The sequence below is a fragment of the Python bivittatus genome, unplaced genomic scaffold (genome assembly GCF_059951505.1).
Source record: "Python bivittatus isolate LINGU-HERP-01145 unplaced genomic scaffold, Pbiv_v1 ctg000020_np1212, whole genome shotgun sequence".
NCBI lineage: Eukaryota > Metazoa > Chordata > Lepidosauria > Squamata > Pythonidae > Python > Python bivittatus.
Genome location: NW_028277030.1, coordinates 98,208,016 through 98,234,987, shown reverse-complemented (window position 1 = coordinate 98,234,987; position 26,972 = coordinate 98,208,016).

The following is a 26,972-nucleotide window of genomic DNA, read 5'->3' as shown; positions in this document are numbered from 1 at the left end:
TCTTTTCTCTTGGTTTGATATGTTTCATTGCTTGTCAGACTGAAGAAGCTCCTTGGACAAGCAGCAAAACGTATCAAACCAAGAGAAAAGAAGTCCAGTTGCCATGACTCAACCTCCAGATAATTCCACCTGGATGACTGAGAATCTTCATCAACATATATGCCATACCTTTCTTCTAAGAGCTCAGTATGGTATATATATCACTCCTTCTCCCATTTCTTCCCACAGAACTCTCTGAGGGACTGAAAGATAATGACTGAATTTGTATTTCCCAGTCCTGATTCAACACTTTAACTATCACAACAGTGTTTTAAAGTCATTTACCCCTTGCTATGGTCCCAATCAAAATCTGACCCTCAAACCTCCTTCCCAGTTCAAGTAACTGGTTTGAAGTGATGAACCCAAGCATATCACATGGTGTGTGTGTGTGTGTGTGTGTGTGTGTGTCAAAGAAGTAATACAAAAGGACAAGTTAGGGTTCTGAGGGCTTGAGCCCATTGGAATGAATTTCCATGGAGAAGGAGACTTTTTCCACATTAAACACAGTTTGGACTTCAGTAAAGGGCAAGAAACCAGCAGTACCATCCAATGGTGTGGGACGCTGGGATTCATAGTTCAGTAAACAGGTTCACCCCTGATAACATAGATACTTAATTTTCAAAACGGGACACTAGTGCCCATTATAAGACTGTTAATAATTTAATTATTTTAAAAAATAATTTGAATCAAGCCTTTTAATGAGATGTAATTTTTCACTAAATCAGCATATATTCCTTAAAACTGTAGCAGGCCACCAACTAAATCTGACTCAGGATCTTTTAACAGCCATTGTGCTGTGCTTCCAGGGTTTCCATTACCAATACTTGGAGAGAGTAAAAGCAGCATAAACCACACCTACCTAAAATAGCATATGTTCCTATCATATGCATAGTTTGAGTGGAGATGAGTCAGGATAATACTGGGGCATTTCTGTTACATCAGACAGAAATGTTACCTTAGATGATCTGTCCATGGGGATCTGGTTCAGAGACCAACAATCTATTAAAAAAAAACTGGTGAAGTTGTCTATAATCACTCTCATTTAGCCTAAGAATAACTTGGGATAATCTGTCCATAGCTGCTTGTGAGGAATAAAACAAAGAACTGGTGCCGTACATATAAGTCTATGCCCTTAGCACGATAGTGGGAATTTCCAATTTTCCTGTTTTTTTAATACAATACATTAATGCCCTTCCCTAGAACAATGCAGTATCTTACATCATTTTCTATCTTAAAATAGTTCTCAGGTGTGTCTTTCTCTTTAACAAGCAACACAGGACAGATGCTTCAGCACTGTTATGCAATAAATGCAAGTGAAAACAAGCATAACATTTGCCTCTATCGAAATCTCTTGTGTCCTGCCACTTATTTCGCTTATTAGAGTCTGAGCTGAAACAAAAGTGAGAGGGTAAGGAAGAACTTTGGAGTGTGGCTGCACAAGCTTACACCTCAAATAAGAGAAAGCATGTTATAGCAGGTCTTGCAGCTTGACAGTGCTGTTGTTCTTTTACAACCAGGAGCCACATGCAGGGAGCATGTAGCAGCACATGACCTCAGGATGTCAATCTAGCAACGCATACTTGGAATAGATTAATCTATGCAACTGCTGTTCAAGGGTCACTTGTATGACTATGGAGCAACTGATATTTTGTCTGACTCTGTTTTACTCAGAGTGAGAGAGATCAAAACATATCTCAAATGACATTCACACAGATTTGTAAGCAATTTTTCTGATGGGATATATTCACTCTCAAGGTTTCACTGCCCGAATGCTCTGGTGATGAGTCCAGATTTCAGCACCCCAAGCTGTTCACAGACTATGAATGGTTGGGTGTTAAATTAAGAAATCTGGGCTAGTTTGAAGTTAATCTGCCATAAATATTGAGTGAGACAACTTTTACTACACTTGCTTTTATATTCCAGTGACTTTTTTCAAAAATAAAATTGCGATGTTGACTTACTTTAAAGTCTTGTTATGCATGCCATAGCCTTGAAAAGCTATGGATTGAAATGCAAATAAATACAGATGATAAAATTACGAATATAAATACGTAATACATATGATTACATTTCAAAAGAATTAAATATCAGATGGATTGTACAAGAACTCTGGAATGGATTAAAGCACTGAAGAAAGTTTCTGCATCTATTTGTGGTTGGTGCTAAGTATTTCTGATAGTTATTTGTTGAATATATTTTAGACAATTGTTGAATCTTTCAGAGTTGTCAAGGGACATAAATAATATTCCTTACAATTTACCAATGAAGGAACTATTTTTTGTGCTGAATCAGGCTCTTATTTTAGAAAGCTCATTAGTTACTCTCCGGAGTAGGGACCTCCTGGGTTCCAAGCAGTTCTAAGCAAAAAAAAAAAAAGTTGACCTTTTGTCTAGTTCAGTGTTTCTCAACCTTGACAACTTGAAGATGTGTGGACTTCAACTCCCAGGATTCCCCAGCCAGCATGGCTGGCTGGGGAATCCTGGGAGTTGGTCCACACATCTTCAAGTTGCTAAGGTTGAGAAACACTGGTCTAGTTGAATGATGTCATCAGGAAGGGCAGCTTTGTGAAATTTGTTAGAATAAATAAAATTAAGTCTATATCAGCTATGTTAATGCCAAAGAGTATCAGCTCAGCAGAGCTAAATCTAACCACAAATCAGATTTGGTAAATTAACAGAAAGACCAGGAATGAGACTTCATTCTAAGAAAAAGGGAAGAAATGAGAGAAAGGAATATATAGGCAAAATTTGAATGCAGTTCTCATTATATATTTGAACCTATTTCAGAAGAAACAGATATGTAGAAAAAAGCATTCGTTTTCTGTTCTAATGGATGATGTTATAAGGAAAAGGCAGTTTTGATTGATTGCAATAAGGTCTTTGAAGAAGTCAGGGGTGGGGTTTAATACCATGCAAAATAATAAATAAATAGTTTTTCTCTCACCAATGAATCCTCCCCTGTAAAGCAGATGAACTTTGCCCCATATGTTATTATTACCAGTGAGCCCTAGAAACATAGTAGAGTGAAGCAATTGACTATAGGTTTTCTTTCTGAACTTCTAAGAACAAGGTCAACCTGCCTCTTCTTAACCTGTACCCTACCCACACATCCAATCTGAAGTGGAAAGAAATCCTCTATCTATGTAATATAAAGAAATCAAAGACTCTTAAAATATGCCAACAGTCACCATGACAGCGAAGAATGTGGTGTTGAGTACTGAATTCAGCAACATACAACTGCAGTTTTCATTAAAGCAAATTCTTTATAACTGTACAGATAGTGGTTAAATAGTAAGTTAAGAGGGGCTACTGACACCTCCCCAAAGTATTGGGGAACCTACTACCATATAATTTCTGATGTAGAAAAGTTTTGGGGCTGTGTTTAACTTTATGCCCCCCTTCCTTGGTTGCAGCAAGATAAATTATGTGGAACAGGAAAACACGGAAAACACAAAATAATGCTAAATCAGAGAAAGTACACTTAAACTATATAATTCATACAGGCCAAAGCTTTTCTTAGTATAAAAATTGGATTGCCTGAGCAGATTTTTTTAAATGAAGTACACACAGTCCCAATAATGTCAGTCTGTGATTCTTCAGTCATTATGGGAGACATTCATGCTGAGATTTCTTACAATTTAACTGATTCCATTGAGTATAAGTAAGGACATTGTCAGCATGATATAATTAAAGTTGACATAAAGATTCTAATGATGTAGTCACCTGAAAGTAAAAGGAGCATACAAGATCATAGTTGATAGACTGGCAAGAAGAGAACCATTTCTAAGTATAACCTTTGTGAGTATCGAGCCACAAGAGAATTTGCAACACAGTTACTGGAACAAACTGTATTCTAGTTTCAAGCATAACAACTTTTAGCCACCAGATTTCCCTTCAGTACAACAAGAAAAAACAAAAACAAAAACCAACTGTCCATGTAACCTCCAAGGGAAAAGTCTCATTCTTTTCTTGAAGAATGTCAGTATTCTTCTAGTTTTAGTTGTCCTCTGGATGTTTTTGTTCACTGATTTCCATCTTCTATAGGAGTTAAGGTCCAAAGTACAGTGTTCAGTCTCTGCAGAAAAGCCCTCAAGCAAAAACTGAAGGTTTAGTACAGGTGAATCCCTAACTTCTACAAAACCATAACATACTCTTTTCCAAAAAACATAAAGGGTCTTCTTCTACTGATAATTTCAGTATTTATCCTGATCTGTTGAAGTGAGTTAAAGGAAATTCAATACTCCATATTTTTAATTGTTCACATGGAGTGGGAACCTTGATTACTACTGGATTACAATAGTATTCAATTCTTATAGTGGTTTTCTCAATTGCAGTTCCTAACAGGAAGGATATATCTGCTTGTGTGTGTGTGCATGTGTGTGCAGTGTATGTGTGCGTGTGTGTACAAAGCGTCTCTTAAACAGAATATTACACATCCCCCTAAACAGCCTATTATCTTGTATTATCTGATGTGTGTGTGTGTGTACACAAACATGCACACACATACATACATATACATGCATATATGCAGTACATGCATGCACACACATGCAAAGTAACCAATTGATTTAGCATTTCAGTTTAGTCCCCTTTGGGTTAAGGAAATGGGGTGGGTTGAATTCTGTCCTTTTAAGTTTCTACATTCTGCTGTTCTGGAAAAAAAAAAAGAACTTTGGCCTCTACAATATATGTAATAATATCTCCTGTTATGACAAACTGATCAGATAAAATTATCACAGTCAGTTGACATTTACTCCAATACTGTCAAATGCTGATTCAAACAACTCTGACTTTCATTCAGAGTTCTCAAGAAACTGTATCAGTCATTGATATAGTGAAAGTCTAAGTGGTAGCTCAAAAGCCAATAAGGGTTTTCTGTTCCTTAAAGTCTGTGGCAGTGCATGCTGGCTTTCATTCTGAAGTTAGAATTGTGCTGATGCCAGGACTCCAGTGTTTGCAGAGAGACTCTAGTGTTTACATGCAGTGCTATTCCTTTAATTGTGGCATGTGGCCTCATGGGATGAAACTAATCGATTCGAGGGTTGTGGAGGGGGAAGGTTAAGGAGATAAAGGAGATAGGGGAGATCATGGGGACATTTAATAAAATGATTCAACTCAAGAAGATCGTGGAAATCTCTTCAGTCAGATATTCTTACACATCATGAATTAAACAACAGCTTTAAGGCCAGAGAGTAGCTCTTGGAAGTCTACAGATTCATTCCAGTTCTAAAATTAGAAACCCTAAATGCTTACTCCTGGTGGATAAATGCACAATACAATTTGTTTAATGGGACATACTATCCCACTAAAAATTGCATCACCATTTGCAGTCCTTAACCTTTTGTTATAAATAGAAGAGGGATCCCAGTAAACATGATTATAATCCAGCAGAAAAGATTATTTTGGATCCTAGAAGAATAGACTAGTTCTGCAGCTAACTACAATGATGAAACAATAATGATTTGTGCATGTGATGTCGCAATTCTAATCCTGCCCTTTTGTACTTGCATCCTTGGATGCAAGTGTATACAGTAAGTCATTAGGTTTGCATTGTGATGTCATCACACAGGTTTCATTCCTTGACCCCCTTAACCCCCTTGCAGACTCCCCCCAGATAACAGACTCTTGTTTCCTACTATGATACTTTAGTATTTTCAGACCATGAACCCTTAGAAATCCAGATCAGAGACCAGGAAATTAGACCACAGATTAGTCAAAGAATCTAGATATGGTTTAGATTTTGCCTTCTTTTATGGACTGTGATCTGGACTGTGTAGCTTGCTTTGTGTTTCTGATGACCTTGGACTGATGACCCATGTGACTGATATCAACATTCTAAGAAACAGCTGATTATTCCTTCTCCCTTTTTTCATTATTACCAATTTCCTTCTGTTTTTTTCCCTTGCTGTATTGTTTTGTTTGTTTTCCCCAAATTTATATGTTCCCTACTTTTTCTGTTTTGAATTCTTAAAGAATCAGAGGTGTTCATTTTGGGAAAAAGGACTTTAGCACACCTCTTCCCTACTAATCAGGCTGTTGTGGGGAGGGGGGTTGCCACTTGCCTCCTCTCTGGTAAACCACTGCCAGGCACAGTTTTATGCAGAGTGAAGTAGCTGGCAGCAGCACTACCTAATTGGCTCTTCTAAGAAGTTGGGCAAGGGGGCAATAGAGTTTTGGGAGGAAAGTTTGGGACCAGATCCACCACACCCAATGGATGTGTAAGTGAGTGTGACCAGTTACAGCTTGTAACAGTCATGTCCTTCCTTCCTTCCTTCCTTCCTTCCTTCCTTCCTTCCTTCCTTCCTTCCTTCCTTCCTTCCTTCCTTCCTTCCTTCTCTTCTTTTCTCCTTCTGTGCCCCTCTGATAAAATCCAAACTCCAAGATCTGACAACCATAGTGCTGCCCTCCTCGCAAGCAGCCATGCCCTCTCTTTTACTCTCACCCAACCCTTACCAAAGCTTCATGACAATTTTGTTGGCCAACTATATTTTTTTAACATGGGGCTCAGATAATTCCCCCAAATTTAACAAGAGACTCACACAAGTCCCTCCCCTCCAAGCCCTCTCCAGCACTCCCCCTGGGTCAGTGCATAAACATGGAGTTATCCATGATCATTGTATAGATGGGAACCCATGTTGAGTAAGTATTCTACTATGTATCCACAAGGCGAAGTATCTGTGTTTCTATTTGTCATCGAAGAAGTTCATGCAAGCAGAACGCAATTTCCTGTTTAGAAAGAAATTTCACCTTACATACAGAGGCCACAAGAAGAAATGCTTCTAAAATAAGGATAAGATAAGATAACCTAATACTTTTAGTAATTCTCCCCATATAAATAGGCAATTCCTACCCTTTTCTGAACAACTAACAGCAAGGATTGTTTTTGATTGCAATCCTATTTCATTGCCTGGGAGGCCCACTGAATGCAGTGAAGTATTCTTCATTATAAACATGTATATGATTGTGTTATAAGGACCTTACTGTTTATTAGATGGAACTGTATCCAGGTGAGATTCATAGGGATCATAAGCAGTTAACTCACAGGGAGATTGTAAATAACCTGAAGCCCTAATCCACTGCATTTAATATGAAGCAGAACTATATACATTTTCCAATTGGAGGGTGATTCCTCACCCACAAGATGCATTATTTGCTACTGGGAGGGAGGCAAAGCAGGGTTCAGACATTTGCAGTAAAGGCCTAATTGGCTCCCATTGAGGTGATAAACCTGAATTTGGCCTATTGCATTCCATTACGGAATGACGTGTTTTGTACAAGAGATTTTCTGTCACATGGGAAATGTCATGTATAACAATATGTAAACAACAACAATAAATGATAATTGAAGCCGAATGCTTAAACATGTTAGTTTTCTGTCTGGAGGGAATGTTTCCTTTGGAGACACATTCAGTTATATGTCTTCTCCATCCCTACCTGTCCCAATTTTCTAACCTCTCTGACAACTAATGCTCAAATTACAGCTTAGATTGGAGGCAGAGAATGAGGATGCTTCCAGATGGATGAGTTATAATGTTACTAATCCAAAACACTTTGCAGTGAATTAGGGTTTTTTTCCTTTGATGGATTTTTATAGCCCTTTCTAAATAGTTGGTTTAATAAAGCTCTTCAGTTCTTTTTTTTTTCCCCCTCTCTCAGGAGTGAGTAAGTTTTCATTGGAAATATAGAAACAATTCAAAATAAATAAAAATAACTGAGTTTACATAAGAAATGAATATTTAAATATCCAAAATTCTAAAAGACTAAACCACTGTTTTTCAAACTTGGCAGTTTTAAGCTGTGTGGACTTCAACCTCCAAAGTTGAACTCCCAATTCTGGGAATTGAAGTCCACACATCTTAAAGTTGCCAAGTTTGAAAAGCACTGAACTAAACAGACATACAATATAATGCTTTGATTTATGAGGGGAGGGCCAAAGCTACAATGTCTGAGGAAAACCTGGTTTTAAAGTGATGGACAGTTTTTGGTTGCTGCTGTGGCTTTTAAAATCATATGTTGCCCTCTTAATTCTTTTCCTTTCTTTCCACATTCTGTTCTTCTTCTTTTCCTTATTTCTTCCTTAATGTTCAGTGTCCAGCTAGCCTCTGTAGTGGGTACTTGAAGACTCAACACAAAGGAATTCAGCAGAGGGACTGCAGAATAAGAGTCTTGTCGAGATACTTCTTACATAAGTGGGAAGTGAGTGTGTTGGAGAGGCATTGCTACCTCCTATGTACATATGTTTCCTTTCTCAGACTGCCTGTGGCCAAACAGATTCTCAGTGTGTTTGTAGCACTGCAAAGCTACAGAACCTGTTTATCCCAGCCAAAGATGGGGTGACCACATATGCCCTAGGCCATGCTATCTCTTTCAAACTGCAATCCACCTTGAAAAAAAGCAATCAAGAAGCCTCTTAGTCATCTCAGCCTTAGTTGCCAGCAAACCCATTTGGACTGGCCTACTACTTTCTCAATGTGTTTCATAACATTCATTCTCTAATTTTTAAAGCATTTAAACCATTTTTATTTGAATGTGGGGAAATACAATTTTGACTCCTTCTAATTCCAAACTTATATGGTAAGGGCCAAGTGGATTAGAAATAGACTGCCATGGAGAAACAAGAGGGAATTATCAACATGCTTGAAGTTTGTAAAAGTTGTAAAAACCCCACCCCACCCCGCAGCAAGCCTTGCAGAGACATCAAATCATCCTTTTAAAAAAATCCCACTCACTCCCAGTTGATTTTTCCCAATTGAAAGGCTTTAAAATGGGTGCTTCTGCAAGGCTCAAAGCATCAGTTTTGTCTCTTAACCCTCGTGCTTCTCCCAAACCACCAAGCAGACTATAAAAAGTTTGGCCCCTCTTATTTGTGATCCAATTAGTCATCTCTCTTGTAGCCCCTGGAGCCAGAAAAAGATAATGTGGCCCTTGCTATAAGAAAGTTGCCCAGCCTGGTCTTACAGAAGATGTGCCTGAAGTTTACCTGTGGGAATGAGAATTCAGCACAACACTGGCCCCAGGCATGGTCTGTTATGATCCTCTCCTTGGCACACTTAACCTAAATGAACTGTGACTGTTCCATTTGTTTTAGCTGGGTTTCCTTCCTGACAGATTCTGCCTGTGGATGTGGTTCATTTCTCCAGATTTGCTCCCTGTTATGTTTGAACAAGAAATAAATGGCATTGTTTTGATCTCTTGAATCTTAGTAAATGTGTATGCTTACAAAATTGTATGCCAGCTGCTGATAACTCATGTAGTTGGCATCATTGATTCAATTGATTGAATACAGAACAATTGTATCTCCTTTCTTCAGACAAACATCGGAGACCATGTAAGAATGGCCCTGCTCAGAAGGCCTCTTGGTATTTTAAAAATGCATACTAGATGCCCTGTTAAATCAGGTGGGACGCAAAAAGCTAAAACATATAAATTATTTCTGGCCTCTTTGATTCCAGCCTATGGTGTTATTGTTGAATGTGGTCTGTATTAACTGGAAGACGTGGTGCTTGGATTGTCAAAGACAATCAGCCCAGCCCAGGGCAAAAGCACTTATAAAACAACTGCAACCCTTAGTTACAAAAGAACAGTGGAAATGAATGACAGCAATAAAGCATCATACTTCAGGAATGTTAACACAAGCCAGAACAATAAAGGTAGAACCACTCAATGGATGTAGGCCTCTATCATCAACACACAGGACACAGTGGCTATCTGGAAACCAATCTCCAAAGACCAGCATTTTCATCTCAGGCACCACCCAGAATATTTCATTCTTGGGTACTATTTGTTTTTCCTTGTGAAAAGATTTTGGTGAGAAACGTGTGCTGGAATTTTTATATGAAGCAATTCTGATTACAAGTAGGTGTAGATGTAGATGGCCCACTTGACCACTTTTTAACCTGGACTTTTGCAGTTTGCTTGTTCTGTATTCCTCTACAGAATTGCTGATGGATGATTCAAATGAAATTCCTTGGGCATTTTTTATATGAACTTCCTTTCAATTTTTCAGGTGGAAAATTCAGATCTCTAAACACACTCAGTTAGAAGACTAGGAAAGATATTTGTTTGCCATATATCCAATTATCTAATTCATATACTGTATGTATCTAATTTCATATTTTTTCGAATACATGAGCAAAAACTAAGTAATCCTTTGAAACATGCAACTCTGAAAATTTTGCAGTGCAGTTCCCACACAGAGACTCACAGATGCACACAAAAGAAACATTCAAGCAAAAATGCACGTATTCATAAAAGTAACAGACAAGCATCATTATATCAGGGAAATTAATATATTGCAGAAACTGTCTAAATAAATAAGACAGAAACAGATTCATAACAATTTTAGTGCAAACTTTTTTTTTTTCAAAGTAAGTTTTCTACATCTAGGCTGCAAAAATTCCCACTAGGCCAGTGCAAAGAATTAGACATTTTCGGGGTCTCATTGCAGCTACTTGACTATCATTCATTTTTAGCAGCCCAGATCTGGTAACCCAATTAATAGAAAGATTCTAAAACATTATGGGAATTGGATGAACTGATACTATGAAGAGAAAAGTGAGATCTTGAGAGAAACTGTAAATGACAGATTTGCAAAACAGAGAAACTGAAATGGACACATTTCCCATCTCTATTTAGGTATGTATTAAGCTGCAAATTGTTTTCCTTCATACTTCAGATGGAATCAGACTATGCCCTTTGTGTTGTTTGTAAACACTAATGTCAGTGAAATATATATTTTTGGTCCTGTCAGATGCATCTGTATCACTGCTGTTGAAACTTAGATTCCCAACTTACAGTTAATACAATCTATGCTTCTTTTGTTTTCTTGCAAAAGTAAATATTGTATTTGGACTAAAAACTATGCGGTAAAAAGCTTCTCATTGTCTTGAGGGGTTTCAGAGTACACATCTGTCTTCTACCACAACATTATATTGGGCGCTTACATTTGGCTTCTCTTTTGACAGCTTCCTCTCTTTATTTTTTTTCCTGCTTTCTCCTGCTACTTTGAATCTTGATTCTATGAAGTCAAATGTCTTTCTTGCTCTCACATTTGCTGTGATTTGACAGCAGGAACTGGAGTCATTTATGTATGAAGAGAATTCAAAATGGATGCCAAGAAATACTGGATCAGAAATGCAGATTTCAGACAGAGCAGAAAGAAAATACTACCTCATCTCCCCCACACACCCCCAATTTAAAGCTTGTGGACAGTCAAGCTAAGCAGACATGACAAATTATCTGCCTGATTATCTTTCATAGAAGTGATTGGTAATTATATATTTTTATTTAAAACATGGGTGTATATATGTATATACTAAGTTTTTTCTGGATACACACACACACACACACATAAATATATTACAAATATTTCAGGAATAAGGCTGGCATATAATGGGCAATGTGCTTATTTGTTTTAATGAGATATGGATTTAAAACCTATGTCAGATAGGAATAATGAAAGAATATATAAATGGAGCAAGTTGCATAATCCTAGTTGACATCAGGAATTAGGAGAAATAAATCATAAAACTAGCCTAAATGGATTATCCTTTTTTAGAATTAATATTGTTCATTTTCTTATAAACAACAAATAGAAATAAAAAATTAAACTTGTAAATACAATTTAAACAATTCAAACACACACACATACACACATACACACACATAGGCTAAATAATACAAAATAATACAGCATGTTAAAAAAAGAAAAGGGGAAAAAGGGGGGGAAAAAGAAATGGGGAAAAATTAAATTCAGCAGAATTATTCTGATTTCCAACAATACAAGAATAATAGTTATCTTTTTCTAAAATTACCACAATTTCAGAACAACACAGGAAGGATGATAAACAACAAATTGAAACCAAACCATATGGCATCATAGAGTCTGATCTTTTGCTTTCCGTTGATAAAGAACCCATTCAAAGGTAAGTTGACAAATGTCATTCAGTCATTCTTTAGAGCAGGGTTCCTCAGCATGGCTGGCTGGGGAATTCTGGGAGTTGAAGTCCACACATCTTCAAGTCGCCAAGGTTGAGGAACCCTGCTTTAGAGGTATGTAGCCCAATGAGTGCATCATTACCTTTTTGGCAATTTAAGGTAACTTAAGGCACTTAAGTTTTAAACTCCTTGTAAACAGACAAGTTCCTCATTGTGAAGATATCATTTAATAATATGTTAGCATCTTTAAACTTTAACTTCCTCCCAAGAACATGGTTCCCCAAAGTATTGACATGTAACCAAAGACAACCAACCAACCAACCGATATACCAATTTACTCCACCTCAACACAGGGATGATAATCAACCATTGAAGAGTCCAATAAGCATGACAAAAGATGTTTTAATTACCCTACTTTTCAAATCATTAAAAAAAACATATCTGGTATTCTTTTTAACATGAGACCATTGGTTTTGGAATATTTGATACTCCAATCTCCATTCCAAATTTCTTGCATTTTCTTCAAGCATCTTTTTATGAAATGATTACATTTTTGATAATATTGGGTCATTAATTTAGCCTCTACAAAAACCTTTTCCAAGGTTTCAAAGCTATGAGAGTTTGAAGGCATCTGGATCAAAGAACATGAGCATTGCTTCATCTGAATATATTGCCATCCTATTAGGTAAATTATACTTCTTTTTGTAATCTTCCAAAAGTCTTTAGAGTATCATTTATTATTAACTGATTAAGAGTGACTATTCCATTTTTTGCTCATATTTTTTTAAAGTTTTCCCCACCATTTTTTAATCGTTATTTTTCCAAATTGTTCATTTCCCATGAGACTTCATAACTCACATTTCCTGTCCAATAATGCCCAAATATATCTAAGCCGTTTTAGAGGTGGAAATATCACAAAATTCCTACTATGATGGAAATATTTTAAAGGTGCCAAATTATTATTAATAATAATAATTAAACTTATATGTGGTCCAACTCCCAATGACTGTCCTGTCAGGTCCGGAAAGTTACATATTCTGGATCATTTTCAGCTCACTACCTGACTGAAGTTAACAGGCCCAATGATAGAGTTTAAACATTCTGGAAAATTAAAGCCACCATTATCACATGGAAACTGCACTTTGAAAAAATAGATCTTTGGTATGTGATACTCCATAAAAAGTTTACTATTAACTCAATATTATTAAAACATCCAGGTGGAATCTACATCAGCAATATTATCAAAGCATATATAAATCTTGACACTATGTTCATTTTCACTACTTTTATTATTCCCTACAAACTGATAGGTAATTTCCTCTTCTTAATATCCTGTTTATCTGAGTTCTATAGCCTGAAATATTTGTTTGAATTAAACAAAATATTTACCTAGGAATAATTGTTCCAAGTATTTAATAGAACAATAAACAAACCTTAATTTCTTACATGCTTCCAGAGATACTATATTGCCAACTGACAAAATATTAGATTTATTCCAGTTTTTGTGTTTCCAGAGTATTTGCCGTGTTGTGGTACCATTTCTACAAATTTTGGTAAAGATCTTTGATGATCATTGAAAAGGCTCAAGATACCTGCATATAGGAGCAACTTGTATTCAGCATTTCCTACTAACCAAACATCTTGAATGTTATCAGACTGTCTTACTAAACATACCAAAGGTTTAACTACCAAATTAAATATTAAAGCAAATAACAGGCATCCTTGACATGTTCCACATCTCATCTTAAACCCTCTGTTGCAGACTACTTTGAACATATGTTTTAGAAGGATTATATAAAATCAATATGCATTTTGGCCGCCTTATTTTGCAGTCTCATACAATACGTATGAATTCAAAGTTTCAATGGATCTTGTATAGCCATGTATCTGGATATATTATTGCATCCTACATGGATTTACACAGCGATCTTACTTGCCACATTGTTGTCAAGTAAAAGAGGATGAGCTGTTATATTCATTATTTGACTGGAAGGCAGATATGAAAGAAAAGCAGCATTTTCTTCATTGTCCTCTCTGTGCTCTGTGTGTGAGAGTGAGCGTGCATGTGTTTAATCCTTCCTCTTGGAATCAACAGAGAGAAAAGCAAGGGAGTTTCCGCTATCAGATTTCCCCTTCTGAACTTGGAGGGGGTTTTTTCCCAGTCGTTGGCTCTCAGAAAGCCCTACAGAAATCATAGGATTGAAACCTTAGCTAACTTTTCTAAATGCACTTAATTAAGAGAACCTCAGGTTTCTCTAGCAGTTTATTTGACACTGCACTGGACTACAGAACAGGGCTATCTTCTCCCCTCCATTCTGTTAACCTGATTCCATATTTCCTATTTAACTTGATTGTCCTCTCTTACCTCCATTAATTCCATTTAATTTTCTCTATCTCCTGTTTGCTTAGGCAGCTAGGGCAACTGTTTTCTCTATAGCCTTAACCTAATCATGACTAAGGGGGATGCGGTGGCGCAGCGGCTTAATGACGCTGAAAAGTTGCCAGCCAGAAATGGTCGACGCTTCAGCGGTTCGAGTCCAGCCTTCGCGTTAAACAGGGTGAGCTCCTGTTTCCTCCTGTCAACCCAACAGGTCAAAAACTCACGTGAGTAGACAAATGGGGACTCTCACTCCGGTGGGAGGAAAAATGCTGGCGGCGCCTTGCAAAAAGGAATTGGGAGCAGTTGCTGGTAAGCGCGAAAAACCGCGTGCGCCCGAAAAGGGTGCGAAGCAACAGAAACCCCGCCTCCTGCGCATGCCAGCTGGGCTTTGCTCTAGGAAGGAGGCTCTGGCAAACCACTTCCAAAAAAAATTGCCTTGAAAACTGCAAGGACTCGTCCAAGCAGTCACTGCAGGGTCAGCAATGACTGAGCGCAGACCAAAAAAAAAAAAAATCATGACTAATCAAAGTTGGGAATTGATAACATATGCAAGAAAATAACTGTAAAAAGATTTCAAGTTAGGTTTTGAAGCCACATATAGTTTTGTGGGGAAAATTATACTATTACAATACCGATATGTAGAATAATTGCTAGAAGTACAGCACAGTAATGCATATTTCCCTAGCAATGAAAATTTTCACTTGTGGATTCAAACAATCTGGGCTATTGTTGAAGATGAATTTCTATCATTCAACCAAGAAATTAACTCCTTGAAGTGCAATAGAAAATATGAAAAATAATGGAACTCTTCTGTTGCATGGGATCAAGGGTGTGCAGACTAAAATCGCGATAGAAAAGAAACATGATAAACAGTCCTTGTTTAACCACAAGAGTTCCAGTAAAGAAAAAGACTAGCATGCATGGTGTCCAAGCCAGGAACAGTGCTGAAATTAACACCAAAAACTCTGAATTATAGTTTGTATACCACAAGCAAGGTTAGGAACTAGTTTAACAGTTTTGTATCTAGTACTACAAACTGGAAACTGAGATTGTAAAGCCAGAACTTCTATGACTAAACCCATATCCCTGATGCAGGAATTCTGACCCTCTGGGGAGCATCTATCCTCACAATTAAGGTCATGAATGATTTCTTACTCATAAGGAGACCTATTTCTCTGTTGGGCCTGAATTTCCATTTATCTGTATTTCTTGCAACCTGTTGGTACTTGATTCTTGTCCCCAGAAAGTCCTAAACCTAAAATAGCAGCTTCTAAAAGTCCTGGACCCCTGACTCTGGACTGGGTTGCTTGAAGTTGGTTGCCCTTATAAGATATTGGAGTTTAATTTTTCCTCCAGTGAAGATTCTTCCAGTTAAGGCACACTGGGGATTTTAAAACAAACAAACAAAACAGAACAAACTCTAAAACTCATGGTATGAATCAATACTGAATTTTCACAAGGGGTTGGCAGTCTAGAGATACATGCAGCTTTCAGGCTGTTTCCAAAACCCCTATACAAGTTCAAAACCCCAGACCTGCAGGTAATATTTAGAGCACACCTAATATTATCTTCTCTGTTTTTATTAGAAATAGATGTTCTCAGATAATTAAAACCATTTCCTAATCCCAGTCTAAATGGTCCTCTTATCCATTAGAGACTAAACCAACATTAATGGGTATTTCTAGAATTCATTAGAGAATTAATATCATCCTGTACAATTTGATCAGGGATTCACTTTCATACTTGTACATTAAATGTGTAATTGGTAGTTTGGGAAATTGGAAAAGGTGGCTCTTGATGTATCCCGTCCAGACCATGTTGGGCTTTAAAGATCAAAGCTAGGCCCTTGGAACCAGAAATCAGCTGAGAACCAGTTAAGGGGTCATAATATCAGATTAGAAACATTATGTATATTCCAGAGGCCCAATCCAGGACTAGTTGCAGTTCTGAAATTCTTCAAAGAGAGCCCTCTGTAGAGTATATTAAAATAACTTAATCTAGATGTCATTAAGACATGAATTACCATGGCTACCAGCTTTTTCATTCTTCCCCAGGAAAGGGTGTAGCTGGTAAACCAGCCTAAGATGAAAGAAAGCTTTCTTGGGCCCCACCCCATGGGAGAATTCAAGAGCAGTACCAGATCTAAGAGCACACCCACAATAAGTGAGCCTGAGTTTTAAGGGGATTGCAATGCTGCAAATGCTGGCTATATAGCTATTCTTGATTCAGTTTTACTTCATCTGGTTGGGAAGAAGTTTTCATTTTTTTATTGTGATCCATTCCCTCTCCAGTCAGTACAGACACATACAAACATGTATATTTGCAATCCAGCAAACCAAACCAAACATATTTGTTTCATAATATTAATAATAATTACACATCAAGAGATAGCCTATGATGACAACTTGGGCATCTCATTTTATATATGTTTATGTACTTAAAATGCAGGAATGCATTAATATTCTATTAGAGTTTCAACCATATGTTCCTCCCCTGTATTTCTTCCCATATAGTTTCTAAGACAAGCTGCTATGCCTGAGGCTGTCAGCTGATTCATCTCTATTATGTTAAATTTATGCAGGTTGTATACCAAGTCTGTTGATTTCAATTGATCTCAATTTAGAACAAGACTCATTCACACCAACTCAGGATGTAGCCCACTAAAGCCAAAGCAGACACCCCGGGTTGTGTGCTTTCTAATGGTTATTCCAGAATCTCCAGATATAGCACTAGTAGGTCAAGGGTCTATGATGTCACTGCAATATTGTCAGCAATCTAACCACTAAATACTAACACACCAAACCTAACAAGCAAAGGAAGTAAAAGAAAAACAACAATACTGCAGTTTATTTTAAGCAGTATGAGAGGACGTGGGGAGAAGAAACCACTCTAGGTGCAACAGAAGTTTGGCTTTGAACAATGTGGCTGTGGTTCAATATATGTTGAAATGAACCAACTCCTGAAATAAATGAAGTGAGGCTGGCAGGAGCTATTTTAAAGCAGGGTTTATTCTCTTTTACATATGATCATGGGTTGGAAAAAAGGCCATCAAAAAACAAGCCAGGTAATATAATTTTATTGGGCAGTGTTTGCTATAATCCTACCATCAATGTATGCAAAGAAGTATGTATATGTCAGAATCAGACACTGCTTCTCACCTTCCTATAGGGAGAACTACATTACTGCTGAAGATATGGCACAGGTACCCTGGACCTCCATCCAGAGAGGTCAGGTGATTCTGAACAGCCAGTCAGATGCAGTTGAAGAAGAATCAGCCAACCTGAGTAACTCACTGTGGAAAGTAACTGGCTTCCCTTTGAACCTCTAGACATTTGACTTCCATTCTCTCAATGATAATAACAACAACAATATCTGGCCAAATCTACCTGATAATGAAAGGTCCAACAAAAGGGGCAGCACCAGGCAACTGCAGGCCAATTACCTGCTTGCCAACAACTTTCAGATTGCTAACTGGTGCAGTCCGCCCATCTGGGCAGAAAGGAAACCACCCAAACAGCAGAGGGACAAAAGATCAGCTCCTAATTGACAAGATGATTTTGGAAAACTGCAAGACAAAGAAGATCAACTTGAATGTAGCTTGGATTGATTACAAGAAGGCATTCGACTTCCTGGCACATGATTGAATAATCAAGTGCCTAGAAATAACAGGAGTCAATAGAAACATCAGAAGCTTTGTGCAAAGATCAATGGCACAATGGAAGTCACAGTTGTTAGTCAATGGTGATAGAGTAGGAAAGGTTAATATCAAGAGAGGAATCTTTCAAGGAAACTCACTATCACCACTACTGTTTGTCATTGCATTGATTGTTCTGTCAACAATACTGAACAAGCCAAGCCACGGCTATCAAACATCAAAAACATCTGCCAGGTTATCCCACCTCCTTTACATGGACGATCTGAAACTGTACGGAAAAACACCATCTGAAATGGAATTGCTGCTCAACACTGTCCAAATGTATAGCCAAGATATTGCAATGGAGTTTGGACTGGACAAATGTGCCACCCTTACCATCAACAGGGGAAACATAGTGAAAACTGAAGGAATCAAGATGCCCTATGAAAATAACATCAAGAGTCTGGATGAAGAAGATCATTACAAATACCTGGGTATCCTTCAAGCTGACAACATCAAGCACATTGAAGTCAAGAAGAAGGTTAGTAGTGAATGCATCATGAAAGTGGAGAAGATCTTAAAGTCCAAACTCAGTGGAGGGAATACTGTCAAGGCAATTAACACCTGGGCAATTCCAGTCATTAGATACACAGCTGGAATAGTGGACTGGACTCAAGGAGAACTAGAAGTTCTGGATAGGAAGATCAGAAAAATAATGGCAATGAATCATGCCCTTCATCCATCACCTGTCAAAGATGTTACAGACTCTACTTACCAAGGAGCATACGTGGGCATAGAATGTTGCAACTACACCAGAAAGTTGAAGAAGAAAAAGGGCATTAGAAGAGTATCTGAAGGACAGTGAAGAAGATGCACTGAAACTAGTACACCATGAAGGTTTACTGAATACTGAAGAGACCAAACTGGCCTACAGGAAAGACCAAATGAAGAATAGAAAAGAGACATGGCAAGGCAAAGTATTACATGGCCAGTATACAAACATTACTAGCAGGCAAAGCAGATAACAAGAAGACCTGGCAATGGCTAAAAGCAGAAAAGTTGAAGAAAGAGACAGAGGGGTTAATTCTGGCTGCACAAGACCACGCCTTAAGAACAAATGCATACAAAGCCAGAATTGAGAAAACAGCAACAAACAGCAAATACCACCGCTGCAAAGAAGCTGAAGAAACAACAGACCACCTAGTTAGCTGCTGCAAAAAGATCACACAGGCTGATTACAAACAACGGCATGACAAAGTAGCAACAATGGTGCACTGGAATATCTGCAAGAAATACGATTTGCCTGCAAGTAAGAACTTGTGGGACCACAAAACAGACACCGTAATAGAAAATTAAGAAGCTAAAGTGCTCTGGGACTTTAGAATTCAAACAGACAAGCCCCTGCCACACAACACCCCAGACTTAACAATTGTTGATAAGACAAAAAAGTCTGGATAGTGGACATTGCAATTCCTGGAGACAGCAGAATAGAGGAGAAAGAACTAGAGAAAATCACAAAATACAAAGACCCGCAAATAGAAATAGAACAACTGTGGCAAAAGAAAGCAAAAATAGTACCAATAGTAATAGGTGAATTGGGTACAATCCCAAAACATCTGGGGTACCACTTGAAGACCATCAGCATTGACAAAATCATCATCAGTCAATTGCAAAAGGCAGCTTTACTTGGAACAGCTTACATCCTGCGACGATACCTTTAACACCATCAAACAACAACATCTGTCTATCCCAGGTCCTCAGGAAGGACTCAATAAGTGGATAAAAATGCCAAATCCAGTCTAAACATCTGGCTGACTATGCAACCAACAATAATAACAATAATAGATTTATAATAAATTTTCACTAGCCTCATTCTGAGAACCTTATGATGTTTGTTGTACATACACACAGCACTAATGTAAAGTAACTCCAGTCATGTGAAACAAGAAGACAAATGACATTGATATTGATATCAGTTGATAACTTATGCTAGGATTTGTAAACTGTGGGACTTGTAGACACTACCATAAGGGTTAATTGGAGAAGTTTAAAACTTTAAAAGATCAAAATGATAAAACAGCTAAGAAAAAAATACCGGAAAACAAAGCTGTTTCCATGTTAGTCACTTGAGTTTGGCCATTATTATCTCATGCAAAAGGTATAATCTCTTATTGCCTACAACATGTTACATGACTAAAACTTTAATTATCTGCCTCTTACAACATAATTTTACAGATACAACTTTTGGTAAGAATATATCCACACATTGTTTGGCATCACCAAACCACTTAACTATGAAGGTGCTCCAGCACAAACATAATCACACCTAATTTGGGAAATGAGGTTAGAGGAGGCAAACATCTGAGCACAGGATACGCTGCCCCCAAGCAAATTGCCAAAATTGTCCCACATCACTTCTCTGGAGCTGGAAGTGACTCAGTCCTCGGTGCTGTCATCCAGATTTGGTTGTTCTGTCACTGCTAAGAATATTCGAATTGTAGGCAGAAAATCAGGGGGGTTAAAATATGGTTTAATTGTATCTCATCATATATCCAATGTTGCCATAAATGGCAACTACCTGTCAATCTGTTTACCTATGATCTATCTATCATATTTTAGAGGCCATCAAGATATCTCAACAAGAAGTAAATAATATAAAATTGAATATTGATAAAAACAATTAAAGAAAAAGCAAACATTGAAATAAACAGTTGAAGATTAACAGGCCCAGAAAAAGAGAAGAAAAGGTTAGGCACTAAAAGGCACTAAAATGACACCAATGTCTGTGCTACATGGTTCTTTTGAGGAATTTCCACAACTGGGGCAACACCATTTTGTGAGGAAAGATTGCCAGAGACAGGGGTCTCCCTGAACCAATCCAAAAACCTCTATTAAGGATCTGACCACCTTTTAGAGGACACTCTTGAGTGGGAAAGAAGATAGCTAAAATATTGCACAGGTCCCTTCAAGGAGTAGAGCTTGTGTTTATGGAAGGTGCCACCATCAAACATTCAGCAATTTTTTTCTCTCTACTGTCTATATCACTGTCCACCTTTTTCAAGAGAGTCCTCCAACCTGCCAAGGAAAGGAAACACAAATATCATCTTCTGCAATCCCTACTTTGTCAGACCTATTATATATAGATTATATCAGCTTTTGCCAATGCAGGCATCATCCCCCTTCCACCCACACACTCAAGGGACAAAAAGGGATATGGATTTTATAAAATGTGCATGTGCCATGTCGTGAATTCTCAGCATTGATCAGATATAACACAGCGTGCAAGGACCTTCTTTTGACCCATATCAACTTCTTCCTTTATTCTTTTCATAACAAGAGCAGAAAGACATTGTGTTTTTTTCAATGATTGCCTTTTCTAGTCAGTTAACTAGGCAAGCAAAATTTAGCTGCTGTATACAAACAGTCCTACAGTTCTCTCCTCTTTGCCTCCTTCCAGTGTCTGCCTTCTGAGGAAGATGGAAAGTCATTAGTTCCTTTATGGCCTGAGTGATCTAGCAATCCAGTTAACTATCTCCCTGCCAACAGTAACACCTCTGATAAAATAATAGTGTGCCTTTCCTAAAATGTAGCCACTACTAAACTCCACCAAAGACTTAATCAAGGGATTCAGTTACAACTTAGCTGGCAACTTCTCATGACTTGCAAAACCTGGATCTTCTTTCTTGTGTTTTGGATTTTCTCCTCCCTTTGGGTATCAGTACCACATAATAATAATAATAATAATAATAATAATAATAATAACAACAACAACAACAACAACAACAACAACAACAACAACAGCAGCAGCAGCAGCAGCAGCAGCAGCAGCAGCAGCAGCAGCTATGCCAGAGGTTCAACCATACTGGACAGGTCTCATCAGAGGAGCCAGGCAAAAACTGTCTTTCCCATAAACAATACAGTGAGACGTAATTTACAGAAACCTATACCAAATCGGTCATTGCCTGGGTCAACAAAGACCACACTAGGTGTTCTAGTTCCTGGACATCTGGTGACAAGTGGGCTACAAGACAGGACTGTTGGCTGAGCAACCAGGGCCAGCAGCTGGAGGACTACTGGAAGAAAAGTTTTTTACCTGTCACAAATATACGAACACTGAAAACAAAGAAATAGTGATCTGCTATTACAAATCAAGTCCAACAAGAAGAGGATATTTGAAAAGTGCACCATCAGAATGGAAGATCAGGTTGGAAAATAAGATCAGCATGCTAAGATCAGATGCAAGCAAGATGGAACAGCTGAAAGAAAAGAAGCTGAAGAACAAGAAGACCAAAGAATACCTGATCAAGAAATATCACCTAGAAACAAGAAGATTAAAGAAGCACTGGAAATAATAAAGCAGCAAATAACAGACATAGCCAAAAAGATCAGCAGATACGAAGCTCGAATTGCACACTGCAGGCAGAATCTCCAATTTCAGTCAAATCAGAAGCATTTCTACCAATCCATCAATGGAGAGACTGCAATGAACCAGTCAACACCTGACAAGGAAGAAACAGTACAGCTCTGGGAGCAGCTATGGGACAACCCAAAGAAATACAACAAGAATGCAGCTTGGATAAAGGAGGTGGATAAGAATAAAAAAGAAGCTGAAATGAAAGAACTTGTAATAACAGCAGAAATGGTGGAGAAAAGGGCAAGGAAGATCAAGAATTGGTCAGCACCAGGTGAAGATGAACTGCATGGTTTTTGGTTGAAACATCTGACTGGTCTGCACCTACTCATTGCCAAGCAGTATGCCAACATACTGGAAGGAGGTGAAATTGAAGATTGGTTAACATCTGGCAAAACCTACTGATAATGAAAGATTCAACAAAAGGGGCAGCACCAGGCAACTACAGGCCAATTACCTGCTTACCAACAACTTTCAGTTGCAAAAGGCAGCTTTACTTGGAACAGCTTACATCCTGAGACTATACCTTTAACACCATCGAAGAACAACTTCTGCCTATCCCAGGTTCCTTAGGAAGGACCTGATTTGACTCAATAAGTGGATAAAAATGCCAAATCCAGTCTAAACATCTGGCTGACTGTGTGACCAACAATAATAGACAGAACCCATGCTGTGCCATCCTCCATGCATGTGCCTATGCTAATTGCTTTTTGGTAGCATCCCATGACAGCTTAATTTCAACCTTGCTTGCTAGCCATTTTCCTTTTTACTCTCTTCCCAACTTTTTCGTCCATTTCAACTTCCCCACCCCTCTGTGAAACTCTCTCTGTGAAATTGCTTCCTCTTCCCATCTGATTTTCAGACTCCATTTATTACCTACAAGTACAGTTTGTATGTCTGGGAAGTCATGTGATAGGATGGCTGACAGTGTTTACCTTCTCTATTCTGTTATGTGCTAATTTATGTGTATAGATGCCCACTTATTAAAAAATAATTATAATTTCTGCAATAATGCAGTACATCTCACCCTAGCATAGAAGAGTATGACTAGGAGACAGACATGTCTTCAGCCACTTATGACCCTTTAACTTTAACAAGACATGATTAGCCAGCACTTCAGACTGAAAACTTCCTCAAAATGACCGTCGCTCTCTGTAAAATATGTTCTATTTATACAGAAGTGTTATAAATGTTAACCCTTGAGAAATACTTTCAAATTGTTAATGTGCAAAACGTTATGTATAGATGTGGAATATGGAATCAAATGAATCAATAGGTTTATTGTTAGGAAAGGCCATTATGTGTTAGCAGGTACTTTGCTGGAGAGATGCACTTAGAAGACAATGCCTTGAATCCTGGATCTTTTATTTATTGCAACATTCAGTGAGAAATCTGTGCTTGTATGGGGTGGAAATATGGTGTTAATTCTACCCTTGACATGAAGATCAAGCAGAGTTGTCAACACATATTCTTGCCTTTCAAACATTCCTCTGAATCTGGAGTCTACCCTCAGACCAACACATTGGATTCCTGCCAGTGGGATTCTGTGCTGCTGGGTTCCCTTTGGTTTCAAATTCATTTTTCGCCTGGTCCAACAACAGGTGCAGAGGGCAGAGGTGTCAGTGCATGGGGCTCAGAAGGCCACCTGGACACTGAATAGAGGATGTGAATTACAATGGATTAAAAATATTTGTTCACTGATGGAGGAATGCAGTGTTAAATGTTCTCCCTGGTGCAGTAGTAATGGTCTTTACACATCTACTTCAGAATTAGAAATCAACATACAACAGATTATTTTAGAGGAAATAAATACAATGAAAATAAGCTGCCAAATAAACAAAGAACTGTGAGATGAAATCTGATAGAAGTGCCCGTACTGTATGTGGATCCATATGGAAAGAAAGCACATTAGAATTTCATCTGTAACATGCTGAAGGGTACAACTTTCTACAGTTGTAATACCTTATAACATATGGAGGCATCCTATGCATCTTCCCTTAAATTATGTAGCTGTTGGTGTAAATTGCCCAGGAAGTTTTAAATTCAAATCAACCTGCTTTTGTTCTTTGATTTTCCTGATGCTGGCTTTTAAAATGCAAATGTCTCTAATGTGACCTCTCTTTTTAATCATCACTGTTTCTGTTGCATGCAACTTTCAGCATGCAACTATTTTTCCTATACAAAGCTTTTTGTAGATTTTTCCTTCTGGCAAAAATGCATGCCAGCAACCATCATGATAGTAGTGTTTATTCCACTGCAAAATTCATGGTGGAAGTCTTTTAGATCCTTCCATTTTGACCATTTGCTTGAAGTGATTTAAGACTGGATCATTTCCAATATTATGTGGGGAGTGAATATGCCCTTCTGCCCCTCTGCATACCAAATCACTTAAAACGGTCACACTTGTGGATGACTGTTGGCAAAGCCAGAATAAGATGAGTGCAACTATACAAGTATTGCTTGACCTCACAGTGATTTTCAATATCATTGATCATCTCTATTCTCCTAGATCTCCTCCAAGGATTGGGAGCAGGGAGAGGGCTCTCCGTTGCACTGGATGTCTCCCTTCCTGAAGCATAGTTCTAGCTGGTGAAGGGAAGAAGTTAAGCTAGAGGCCGTTTCAGAGGCTCAATGCTCTTTTCATTCTGGGAAGGTCATCTATCATCATAGGTTAAATATCATCAGTATACAGTATTACATCTAAATCCTGGGTCAGACAGATGATGTGGTTGAGGTACCTGGAGGCTATTAGGGTCTGGATGTGAAAAAACGAGCTAAGCCTAAATCCTAGGAAGAAGAGTGAATTTTGGTGAGCAAGCCAAGGAATTCTAAGGATATTCCACCTTTAGTCCTGGATGAGGATATGCACCCAATGCCAAACTGATCCATGGGGGATCTGTCATGACTCCCAGCTCCTGCTTGAGGAGCAGTTGGCAGCTTTGGTAAAGAGGGCGTTTGCACAACTGTATCTGGTGTGACACTTACGACCCTTCCTGAATGGGAGGCCCTTCTCTTTATTCACTCATGCCTTAATCACTTCTCCTTTGGAATATTGCAATGGACTCTACATGGGGCTGAATACCCAATGGAAGCTACAGCTGGCCCAGAATGCAGTAGCTTAAGTAGCAATGATTCAACCATGTGACACCACTAAATCAAGAGGACCTCCTTCTTCCAATTATTTCCACCTGTGATAAGATCATGCAGAAGGGACTCTTCTCAAGTCCTTTCACCCAGGGATTGCCGTCATCAGGGGCAGATGATGCCAGAGCAGAGGCCTTTTCAATTGCTGCTTCCCTTCCTTGGAACATCATTCCTCCAGTAGATGGCTCCTATTCTGCTGAGTTTTAGAAATGCCATCAAAAACATCAAAAACACCTCCCCTACTCTGGCACCAAAGTGTGACTATATCCGCGTGGCTGCCCCTTTATAGCTTGGCTTTACTGTTAACGAAAAAGCGACACTGTGGTGTCTCTGCCAATCATTTTTTATAAATGTTTTACATAGTACTTTGATTTCTGGGTGACTCAGCAAAACACTTAAAAGGTGAGAAGTTTATCTTTGCTTATCTCTATTGCTTTGAAAGCCCGCTAAAGTCTCTTCTGTTTACTGGGAGCAGCCTGTGAAGAATTATAGCACAAAGTCAAACATTTAATATCCTTGTCCCCTTTTGTTATATGCCACAATCATGCAGTTTAACCATGTTCAAAGACTAGCTGCTGGGCAGAGATTTTTCCTTGTGCCAAGCAGTCACAGTAAATTGGTTGCACTATGAAATATTTAAAGACTGTCATAAACACAGCATCCATTCAATGTAAAATATAGACATGAAGAATTGTGATAAGAAGGGAATCACCACTCAATTAATTATTTAAAGCTTCCTGTAAAGGTTCTTCCCAACATGCTTGTTTCTCTTGGAGTCCTCAGACCCAGTGCACAACCTGGGGGACCTAGACTCACAATGCCCAAAAAAATTCTATTTCAACCATCACTCGACCCTACTATATTGGACAATTTTTGACTAGTATCTCACCTCCCCTTTTTGGGGAAGGTGGTAGAGAAGGTGGTTGTGCAACAGCTTCAGAGGACCTTGGAGGAAGCAGATTATATGGATCCTTTTCCGTCAGGATTCAGACCTGGGTTTGGGACAGAAATGGCATTGGTCGCACTTTCAGATGACCTCTGGCATGGGCAGGATGGGAAGAGTGCATCCATCCTTGCCCTGCTTGACCTCTTGGTGGCTTTCAATACCATCAACCATGATATCCTTCTGGATTGCCTCAGAGGACTGGGGGTGGGCAGTACAATGTTGTGCTGGTTCACCTCCTTCCTTCACAGTCAATTCCAGTTGGTGATGATCATGGAATGCCACAGGATTCGGTGGTTTCTCCTCTCCTTTTTAACACCTACATGAGGCCACTGGGTGAGCTGATCCATTGCCATGAGCATACTGATGATACTCATTTATATATCTCCACTCCTGCTGAATTAAGTGAACATCCCAGTGTCTGGGGGCTGTGGGGATCTGGATGGGGAGCAACAGGCTTCAGCTGAACCCTGGCAAAACTGAAT